Source organism: Dromiciops gliroides, chromosome 1, assembly GCF_019393635.1.
Source record: "Dromiciops gliroides isolate mDroGli1 chromosome 1, mDroGli1.pri, whole genome shotgun sequence".
Taxonomy (NCBI): Eukaryota; Metazoa; Chordata; class Mammalia; order Microbiotheria; family Microbiotheriidae; genus Dromiciops; species Dromiciops gliroides.
The window spans coordinates 150,361,420-150,372,331 of NC_057861.1; positions in this window are offsets into that span (position 1 = coordinate 150,361,420).

Below are 10,912 nucleotides of genomic sequence, written 5' to 3' on the forward strand. Positions count from 1 at the left end.
ATGTGTGACAAAGGTCATATAATAAATAAACAACAGAGATGGAGATTTGAATCCAAGTCTTATTAGTTTAAATTCAGTACTATTCCAGTAGACTATGCCATGGTACCTTTATTAATCTGTATCCATAACTTCTTGCCAATATTAGTGTCTGAATGAAAGTTAGGTTGTGTGGTAATTTTCAATGTTTAGTAGGGTCAGTACATAGCACAGCCATATTATTTAACCTTAGGGGGAAGGGGAAAGGGAAGGGGAAGGGAATGAGCATTTATTGAAAACCTACAATGTACCAAGCATCATGCTAAGTGCTTTAGAATTATTTTATTTAATCTTTTCTTACTGTTCAGTAATCCTTTATTTATTTCTCATCTGGTCATCATCCTTTTCCTTACAGAGATTGTTCCAAACTTTTCCCACTCTTTTCAAAACTCCAATCTCACCACTACCTCTGTCACTCTCATCAGAGGAGCTTGCTTTTTATTTTATTGCAGTTGAAAACCTACCTGGGAGTTCCTTCAATTCACCACATCTACAGCTCACAACTTCTCTCTCATACCCTCTCTTTTCCCTTTCATCTTAGGAGAGAATAGAAGAGAGACTGCAAGATGGAAGATCAGTTAAGAGGCTCCTTTTTCTAAGGCCAACCTCCTTCATCTATGACCATGATCGGGTTCCTTCCTGGATCCTCCAGAACTTGATCCCCATTCTTTCCTCTTCAGTCTTCTTTCTACTGACTACTTCCCTTCTGCCTACAAACATACTCAGGTCTTTTCTACTAAAAAGACAGACAGACAGACAGACAGACAGACAGACAGACAGACAGATAGATAGATAGATAGATAGATAGATGGTAGATAGATGATAGATGGTAGATGATCAGTAATAGATGGATGATAGGTAGATAGATGATAGATAAATAGATGATGATAGGTATATAATGATAGATAGATAGATAATGATAGATAAATATATAAGATTTGATCTTGCTTTCTCCCTCGGTTATCATTTTATGTCCTGCTTCTCTTTCTGGCCAATCTCATGGAAAAAGTACTTACTGCTTATCACCTCCACTTCATAATTACCAAATCATTCTTTTTTTTTTCTCATTGCTTTTCAATATAATTCTTGTTCCCACCACTCTATTGAAACTGTTATTCAAGTCAATAATAGCTTCCTAACTGTCATATTCAATGGCCTTTTTTGACATCATTTGACACCGTTACTCTCCGCCCCCCCATTCTCCCTTTTGATACCTTCTCTTTCTTTTGTTTCTGTGAAACTTCTTTTTAATTATTTTTTACTATCTATCTTGATGTCTCATTCTGATTTCTTCTCTTGGTCTTCTCCTGACTCTCAGATTTTCTTCTCAGTTTTCCTCTTGCTCTTTCCATCTCAGTGTATAGGTGTCCCCCAGTGAGTTGTCCTTGATCCTTTTCTGTTCTATATCTATACTCCTTCTCTACCATGGTGATGTTATCTACTCATTGAACCCAAGAATTATAAGGAATCTCAAGAGTAATCCAGCCCAACTCACACCTGAAACCAATCCCCATTACAAAGTTTCCAAAAAGTGGTTATCCAGACTTTGCTTAAAGTTCTTCAAGAAGGGAGAGGGCATCAACTACCTACCAAGACAGTCCTTTCTACATGAGGAAGGCACTAATTATTTGAAGTTTTTCTTTACTTCAAATCTAAACTCACCTCTTTGAAACCTGGAAGGACTTACATGAATTGATGCTGACTGAGAGGAGCAGAACCAGGAGAACATTGTACACGGTAACAGCAACATTGTGTGATGAACAATGGAGATTTGGCTGCTCTCAGAAGTGCAAAGATCCAAAACAGTTTCAAAGAATTCATGATAGAAAATGTTTTCAACATGCGGAAAAAAGAACTGTGGATTATGAATGCAGATTGAACCATATTGTTTCTACTTTGGGGCCATTTTTTTCCTTTTTTCTCTGAGGTTTTTCTCTTGTGCTCTGATTCTTCTTTCACAATATGACTAATGCAGAAATATGTCTAATGTGATTGTACATATATAAACTATAGCAGACTGCTTTCCATCTTGGGAAGGGGGTGGAAGGAAGGAAGGCTGGGAGAAAAATTTGGAACTAAAATTCCTATGAAAACAAATGGTGAAAACTATCCTTATATGTAACTGGAAAATAATCAAATACTTTTATTTTAAAAAATCACCTCTTTGCACCTTGTACCCAGGGGTACTAGTTCTTCCCTATGGAGACAAACAAAACAAGTCTAGCCCCCTTTTAACATGACAGCCTCTCAAACATTTAGAGAGAGCTATCATGCCTCTTCTCTTCCCCCTTTTGCCCCTTTCCCTAGTCTTCCCTTCTCCAGGCTAAAAATTCCCATTTCCTTCAAATGATCCTTAGATGCTGTGAACTCAAGGGCTTTCATCTGTACATTATCCAACTTATCAATGTCCTTCCTAAAATATGATGTTGATAACTAAACAAAGTATTCCAGATGAGGTCTGACCAAGGGCTTATCACATTTTTTTTTTTAGTGATTATGATAGTTCTATCACCTCTTTTCCCCATAGAAGCTATATTCATAGCATAAGTGATAACAAGATGAACTAGAGGTCTTAGTACAAGGAGGAAAATTTGAACTTATAGGAAGTGGATGAAATTCCTCAATGACTTTTGCAACTGATTTAAAGTCTTTCTCCTTTCATATCATCATCTTGGATACTTCAATATTAACACTAATAGCACTTCTAACACACTCACTTCAGTTCCTCAATCTTCTCAAATCCTTTGACCTCCATGTTTAGTTTTACCTTAGCTATTCACAGCATTGCTAATTCCTCATTTTCTCATCACTTGAAACTGCTATATAAGGTCCTGTTTATCTACATCATGAGATCTAGTTCCACAGTCTATCCCTGTGTCTTTCTATCTACTTTCATTCTGGTTTCATTTCCTCTTTAAGTGATCTTGAACTTATGACTATGTATTTAATCAGCTGGGCAACTACAAGAATTTATAAGCATTTGCTACATGCCAGGTATTGTGCTAAAGACAAAATAAAACTATTTCTACCCTTATGGAGCTTGTGTTTTACATTAATTTAAACAATGAGTCCTTTTGTACCCTTAAATAACTCACCCTGTCATATTTTAACAATTTCTATACTGATGATACCCATCCTAGTTATATCCAGGCAATCACCTATCATGAGATGACAAATAGTGTTGGAGAAAATCATAAAGCCCTGCTACAAATTCATGTTCTCTAATCTCACCTAGGCCCTCATGGATCCAAATCTTTGTATTTACCTCTGATTGCTTCTTTATGAAACCCTTCAAAGTAGAAATTTGTAAACAATTTCCTCTTTCTTTACACCCCTAACAGCCTATACTTCTTCTTTCTCCCTCTTTCTCTCATTAGATTACTTCCCTTACTACTTAACTGATGAAACAGAGGTCAATTGACATGAATTTTCTTAACTTTCTTCTTCTATGCCATTAAATTCTTTTATATCCTCACTTGTTTCGTTCCCTTCAGCTTCAAAGGAAGATATAGCCCTTCTCTTGGACAAGGATAATCCTTGATCCATGCTTGACATCCCATTTCCTCTTGGAAATTTCCCGTGGGTATTGTTTCAATGCTTATCCAATCATTTCCCCCACACATCTCCATCTCCATCTCCCTCCCTCTCTCTCTCTCTCTCTCTCTCTCTCTCTCTCTCTCTCTCTCTCTCTCTCTCTCTCTCTCTCTCTCTCTCTTAATCTGTCTCTGTCTCTCCTTTTTTCCCCGATGACTCCTTTCCTTTGGCGTACAAACTTGTTAAGTGTCCTCCATAATTTTTTATTCCTCTTGACCCTTCATTTCCTCAAGCTATCATCATATTTTTTGCCTTTTCACTACTAATAGAAAAGGGAATATATGATTAAGATACTTAGCATCCACTTTTTTCCTCTCCAGATTGCACTCTTAATTTTTTCTACTGGGCTCCAGAAACCTTTTCATCCTAGAAACTCACTTAAGTCCTAGAATTCATACAGTGGAAGGACTCCTGTGACCTCTCCCTCAGATTGGATGACTTCTCCAATGACTTCCACTTATGGAGGGTGCCCAGGTCATCCAAGTCTCCTCTCCAGGCTACACTTTGAATTTTCTCTGCCATGTTTCCCCACCATCACTACTGTGCTGGCTGCTTTTGTTCCCTTCCCATTTTTAGCTTCCTTTTGTGTCTTGACTTCCTTTACTAGAATATAAGGCCCCAAGAGCAGGAGCCAGCAGCATGTTAGTCACAAATAGCTCTGAGGAAAAGAAAAGGTAATTGTAACACACTTTAAATTTACTCTGAATTACTTACTTTTTTTCTCTATCACTTTAAGTCTAGAAATCAACAAAACAGTAAATTAGACCCTGACTTGTAGCATCTAAGGTGTGAATATTTCCACTGAAAATCTATCATCCAAGTGAGTTTTAGTTGGCTGTAGCCCATTCCTGGAAAATTCTTTCTTCCTACTTGTATTTGTATTCCCAGCAATTAGTACAGTGCTTTGTGCATACGAAGTGCATAATAAATGTTTATTGCCTGACCATTCATTGACTCACTTAGCACAGAGCCGTAAAGTTGGAAAGAGGACCAGAGAGCAGCTATTCTCATCTATGATGGACCAAGGATTCCTTTCATAACATATCCCTCCTCTGCTCAAAGGTCTTCAGTGACTTCTATTGTCTATAACAGAGGTTCTTAATCTTTAAAAGATTTATCTTAAGTAATCAATACTCTTTTTGTTTGTTTGTTTTGGGGCAGGGCAATGAGGGTTAAGTGACTTGTCCAAAGTCACACAGCTAGTAAGTGTCAAGTGTCTGAGGCTGGATTTGAACTCAGGTCCTCCTGACTCCAGGGCTGGTGCTCTATCCACTGTGTCACCTAGCTGCCCCAATAATCAATACTCAAACTGTGATATCTGCATTTTCAGTACTGCATCTATAATCCCGGAGGATGGAAGTGTGACTTGCTAGTTTTGAAAGAATTTGCTTTGAACAAAATGAATTGGGAAATGGCATTTTGGTTCTCTGTCTCTTCCTGAACTAGGTGACCTCCCCTTTCTGTCTTATTTCATTCTGTTTTAGCTTTTCTCCGTCACACAATAGCTCTGGGTAGCTTAATAAACTAAGAAGTCAGTTCAGGGTTAAGTTGTTGTTGCTCGACAGAGAAGACATAAGTAATGTGATATGAATGTTATGTGGCTATGACATTGTCATGTGGTTTGAGCAAAAAGGATTGGGGACACGTGCTATCAATCACCTCTCACTTCTGGATGTTTGGGAGTACTAAGGCTGACCCACATAGATTTTGATAGCAGACAAACTGTTCTATCATGTTACTTGTTGGATTTGGCAACCAACATGCATTCCAGTGATATGGATTGAGGTAATCAAGGTATATGAGAACTTTCTATGAACTGCTAAGGTATCTTAGTTGTTTTTAAGAGTAACAAAGAAAGAGCAATCTTGGCAAACCTATGATACTGCTCCCATAAAGGGAACATTAGCTGAGAACAATTAAGTGAGTAATGCTACCATGGGTGCTCTCAGACAGAGGATTTCAGTGTACCAATGGGAGATAAACATGGGCAATTCTCAGTTATGTAGGTACGTATGTTTGCTGAAAATTCAATTCAAAGGCTATTAATTAAACACCAAGGCACTGTGATGGCCTAAAGGCTAAAATAAAATTAGCCTTGCCTTCGAGGAACTAATTTTTGCTGAGGTAGTTATTGTACAACAGCTAACATTTAATAATAACTAACAATTATACAGCACCTACTATGTTCCAGGCACTGTGTTAAACGCTTTTACAATTATTATCTTATTTGAGACTCACAACAACCCTGGGAAGTAGGTATTTTTACCATCATCATCATCATCCCCTTTTACAGACAAGGAAACTAAGGCAAACAAAGGTTAAATGAGTTATCCAGCATCACACAGCTAGTAAGTGTTTGAGACCAGATTTAAACTAAGGTCTTCCTGACTCCAGGTCTTGCCATGGGTGCACAATTCAGCATAAATAAAAATAGGAGAATATTTTATTTTTTATCATGCATCTTGCTCTATATAATTTTTTATCTTGAAAGTGAAAAGTTGCATGGAGAATACTATGTATGCATATAAATATATAAATTATATATAAATTTACATTTATATATAAATATGATCTATTGAAGCTTAAAATTGAACTGATTTTTGAGATACTCCATATAGATATAGACACATATAGAGGTAGATGTATATATTTGCTTAGGAATAATTTTACAATTCTGTTGGAATATGATAATTTCTCTTATGAAAAACCAGAATCTAGCCTAGAACAAAATGAAGAAGCCCCAAGGAAAATTAACCAGCTAACCTTGGTATCCCTCTTTATCCAAAGCTTTAATGAAATTACCATTTCATTGATGTAAAAACTCTATTCACCAATACAGATACCCCTTCCCACTTTGTCAACCTATAAAATCCATTTCTAGTTCTTAACAAGTATAGAATCTCTGTCAGTACAACTCTATCTAACAACAACAAACAACCACCCCTTCTACAATATCACCAGCAGGTGGTCATCCAGTCTCTGCTGAAATATCTTCAATGAGGAGAATTTACTTCCTTTCAAGGTAGTTCATTCTACTTTGGAATAACTCTAATTATTAGGAAGCTTTTACTTTTATGAATTCTAAATCTGCTTCTTGGCAAGTTCCAACCATTGCTCCTATGTCAGCCCACTGAGATCAAGCAGAAAAAAAAAATCTAATCTTGTCCCACATGAAAAGATTTTCAGATATTTAAAGATAGCTATCACATTTTCCATAAGTCTTCCTTCCCTTCTTTAGGGAGGGCGTACGTGATATAAATCATATATGCCTTCCTTCAACCTATGATTATATGAAATGGACTATTTTCTCACCATCTTGATAATATAAAATAATTTCAAAAGTTAAAATGTTTTACTTAGTTTTTCTTCTTGCTTAAGAAGATCATGTTTCTGTTTTCCCTTTTTCCCCCTGGTCCCTTGACCCCAACTCAGCTTCTATTTCTGCATTCCACTTTTTTGTCCTTTTACTTCTTTTCTTTTACTTTTATCGTTCCATCACTTTTTCTATGTAGACATTTTAAAATACTTACCCATAAGAACTTTATACATTTGCTCATTACCAGGGGATATAAGACTAATATCTATCAAGGTTTCCTCCACCTACCTGTCAGATCTGGTCAATACTCTGAGATGATGGAACTCACCATATCCTGCCCTTAGTACAGGTTATTCTAATAAACAGTACCTGAATAAATTGACTAAAGTTTACTAGTGTCATTTTAAGCTATTTATTTTACTTAAATAATCTAACCCAGGGCTCAAGTCTATTTACATAATACTCTTCTCATAGGTAGAAAATGATTACCCAATGCTCCATGCCTATGTGTTGGACAGAAGCAACTATAAGTTTGGGAGAAGACACAATCTTCTGCTGATTTCCAGCTTCAAAAGAGGTGGCAAGTGATTCCATTCTCTTCAGGGAAAGGTTGCTGAAGGGAGAAAAGATCTCCATGAAGATGACAGGTAGTGTTTCTACAAAATTAATGTATGATTGATTTGAAAGTACTTGCCAATTTTCTTATTTAAAATATTCTCTTGATAATGGTGACACCTGATGATTTATAAGTATTCTTCATGCACAAATTTTTCCTTAATATTTGGCTTTCCTCCAAACTGTGCTCCCAAGTTTTCAGTTCCATATTGTTTTGGTGCACCACAATTTTCATGTTTTTCACTAAATTTTCAAATGTAATTTTATCTATGACACATCATAAAAATAAGTCAAAGCAGGGCCAAGTGATATTTTTACTTGAAATAATGAAATATAATATATGTCTACAATTTCTCAAATATGATGTTAGTAGCTATATGTTTTATGGAATATTACAACTATATGAAAGAAAAAGCTATTTTTCTTCTCCCTGGGATTTCTTTATTACCATGATAACCTATCATTTTCTATCTTGTGAAGTCCTCTCATTAAGACTCTCTCATGGAGAAAAAAAATCCTGTGATTTTAGTAAGTCTGTCCAGATGAGTATATTCAAAAGGTGATATAGGCTTGCCCCATTTCTATCTTGATAATAATTTGTGAATAGGAATAAAAAATAAGCAAATGTGATTTGATAATGTGGAGGGCATATCCTTGCAAATGTTATACAAATTTCTATCAATTAAATCTACCAGCCAACAAGTCTTTTTTTAAAGTTTTTTTTTAATTTTATGCTTTATATTCCTCTAGGCAAAAAAAAATTCTGGTGTGTTGGTCAACCTTCTACTCTAGCCAATCATATTTTTTATCACCATAAAGCATTTTCAGCAAGACATGAAGAGAATGTAAAATTTTGCTATATCTACTCTTTATATATAATTAGTATAACATACCATAGTCTAATATAATGTTAAGATATTTAAGGTTCTAAAAGCTCTCTTCTAAATTATCTCCTACACATATGGTAAAATCATATAAGTTCTGTGAATGATGTGACTACAGAGATGACTGCATAATACCCTACTGAATAGTAACATCAAACAAGATGTAAAACAAGAAGACAGATATAGGATTCCCTATAGGTGTACAACTTTCTGAATACTCAAACACCAGAATACTACTAAATTGTGTCTTATCACTACATGTTCAATCCAACTCCTCTTGTCCTATATGTCTCTGAGGTTCTATAGTATACTACTTCTGCAAGGCAAATCATTATTAGTAAAATATTCTCACCTACTGAAGGATGTCATGTGTATTTCAGTTGCCCATTGGATCATGTAGACTCTTGAGACTACTGTTTTCATGGAATTAGACTAGAATTTTTTTTTTTAGTCCTGGATACAAAAATAGGGCACTGAAAATAAATTGTAACAACTCAGAGAAATCTATTGTATTGAGTTTAGAGACGTTAGCTATTGTCACTGAAAAAACAACGTTGATTAAAAATACACATTGCCAAGATATATTCATCTCATCTAGACAGTATATAGCCAACCTATTAAGTTATTCCAGTATTGCTACCAGTATTGCTATAGCTACAGCTAAATCTTGGATAGTTGCCACAATTATGCAATGAACTGAACCTAGGGTTTAACGTTAGAAGATTAGACTGGACAGCATTTGAGAAATTAGCCTTTTAATAATCCCAAACTACTACCAAAAATACCCTTTCATTTAATTTTGATATTATCCCAATGATATTACAAAACTTGAAACACAACATTCTCAGTAGGCTCAACATAATACAATGGGCAACTGAAATACATATGACATATGTCAGTGGGCAAGAACATTTTAGTAAAAATGATTTGGCTCACAGTAGTATAATATATACCATCAGAGTCATGTAGAACAAGAGGAGTTGGATTAATTGTATAGAGATAAGACAATAAATAGCCCAAATATGGTACTGCCATTCATACTTCTAAGATATTAAAAAATCAGAGGAAACTATAATAATCATAATAACTAGCAGTTGTGTGGTCCTTTAAACAAAACATTTTATCTCATTTTATTCTTACAAAAATTCACAGGCTGTAGGTGTTATTATTGTCCTCATATAATAGATGAGAAAACTGAGAGACTATATTTAAGGGATTTGCTCAGGGTTACATAGCTAGTAAGCATCTCAAGTGTGGCTTGAATTCAAGGTCTTTGGAACTCCAGGTGCAGGGTTCTATCCACTAAGCTCCCTAGTTCCTTCATGTGAATGACTTGCTATCTCAAAGACGTAAGAACTGCACAAAGATAGGTTTAGATATATAGAGTATAGATGGGTTTGCCATCTGCAGTGGTGGAAGCAATACTCACATTAATGAAATCATCGATCCATGTGTTTCCATGGAATTAGACAGGAACTTAGATTTTAGTCGTGGATATGAAAATTGGGCACTGAAAATAACCAGGTCCAAGTTACCATGGGCTCATGTTCAAACTGGTATTAAATGACAAGGTCAGAATTCCAATCTAGAACTTCTGTCTTTAAATCTAGTGTGTTTCATATAATTTTGGTTCAGTACTTCTCTGTGAATTTGTTTTGTCCTTTCATATGTGTCTAGTGTATGTGTACATATATGTGCATATACATGTATATATGTGCGTACACACAAAATATGGATATTTTTAATGTGGGACCTATATATTCTTGCTAACTGTAGCTTTGCTAAGTTATTATGAAATGTTTTTATAAATTCAGAGTTTAGCAGTAGAAAGTAGGCTGTTAACAACATTAATTCGATAAAGTGTGTAGCTGTGGGAACTGAGCATAACACTCTGAGGATAATATTCAAGGGAGATATACTAAGTCCATAGTAGGATTATATGATTTAAAGCATAAAGGGACCTTAAAGATCATATAGTCCAAACCCCTGTTTTACAGATAAGGAAACCGAAATACCACATGGTTAATTGACTTGCCCAAGGTCATGCATTTAGCAAGCAGAAAAGCCATAACACAAATCTAAGTCTTTAGCTGAAAATCTAGTGTTTTTCGCACTATAGAACATTTTGACACAGAAGGACCAGTACTAGTTTCTAAAGATACAAAGATGGTGGGAAAAGACATAATCAAAGATTACATTAACTGGAGGCTATGTAATGGACAAGGTTGATTTTTGAATAAATAACACCTACTTGGAGTCATCTATGCCTATATTTGCCTTTGAAATACTGTTATCTGAAAAGGATTAAATAAAGGCAAGATAGAAGACTTGTCACCCCCTCCTCTTTTGAAGGCAAAAAAAGTAAATGTTATTTCATCCTTACTCCATTTAGGTTAATCATGGGGGAGAAAAATAGATAGGAAGACTCAAGAACATTTCTCCTCTCTCATCTATGTGTTTGTATCTT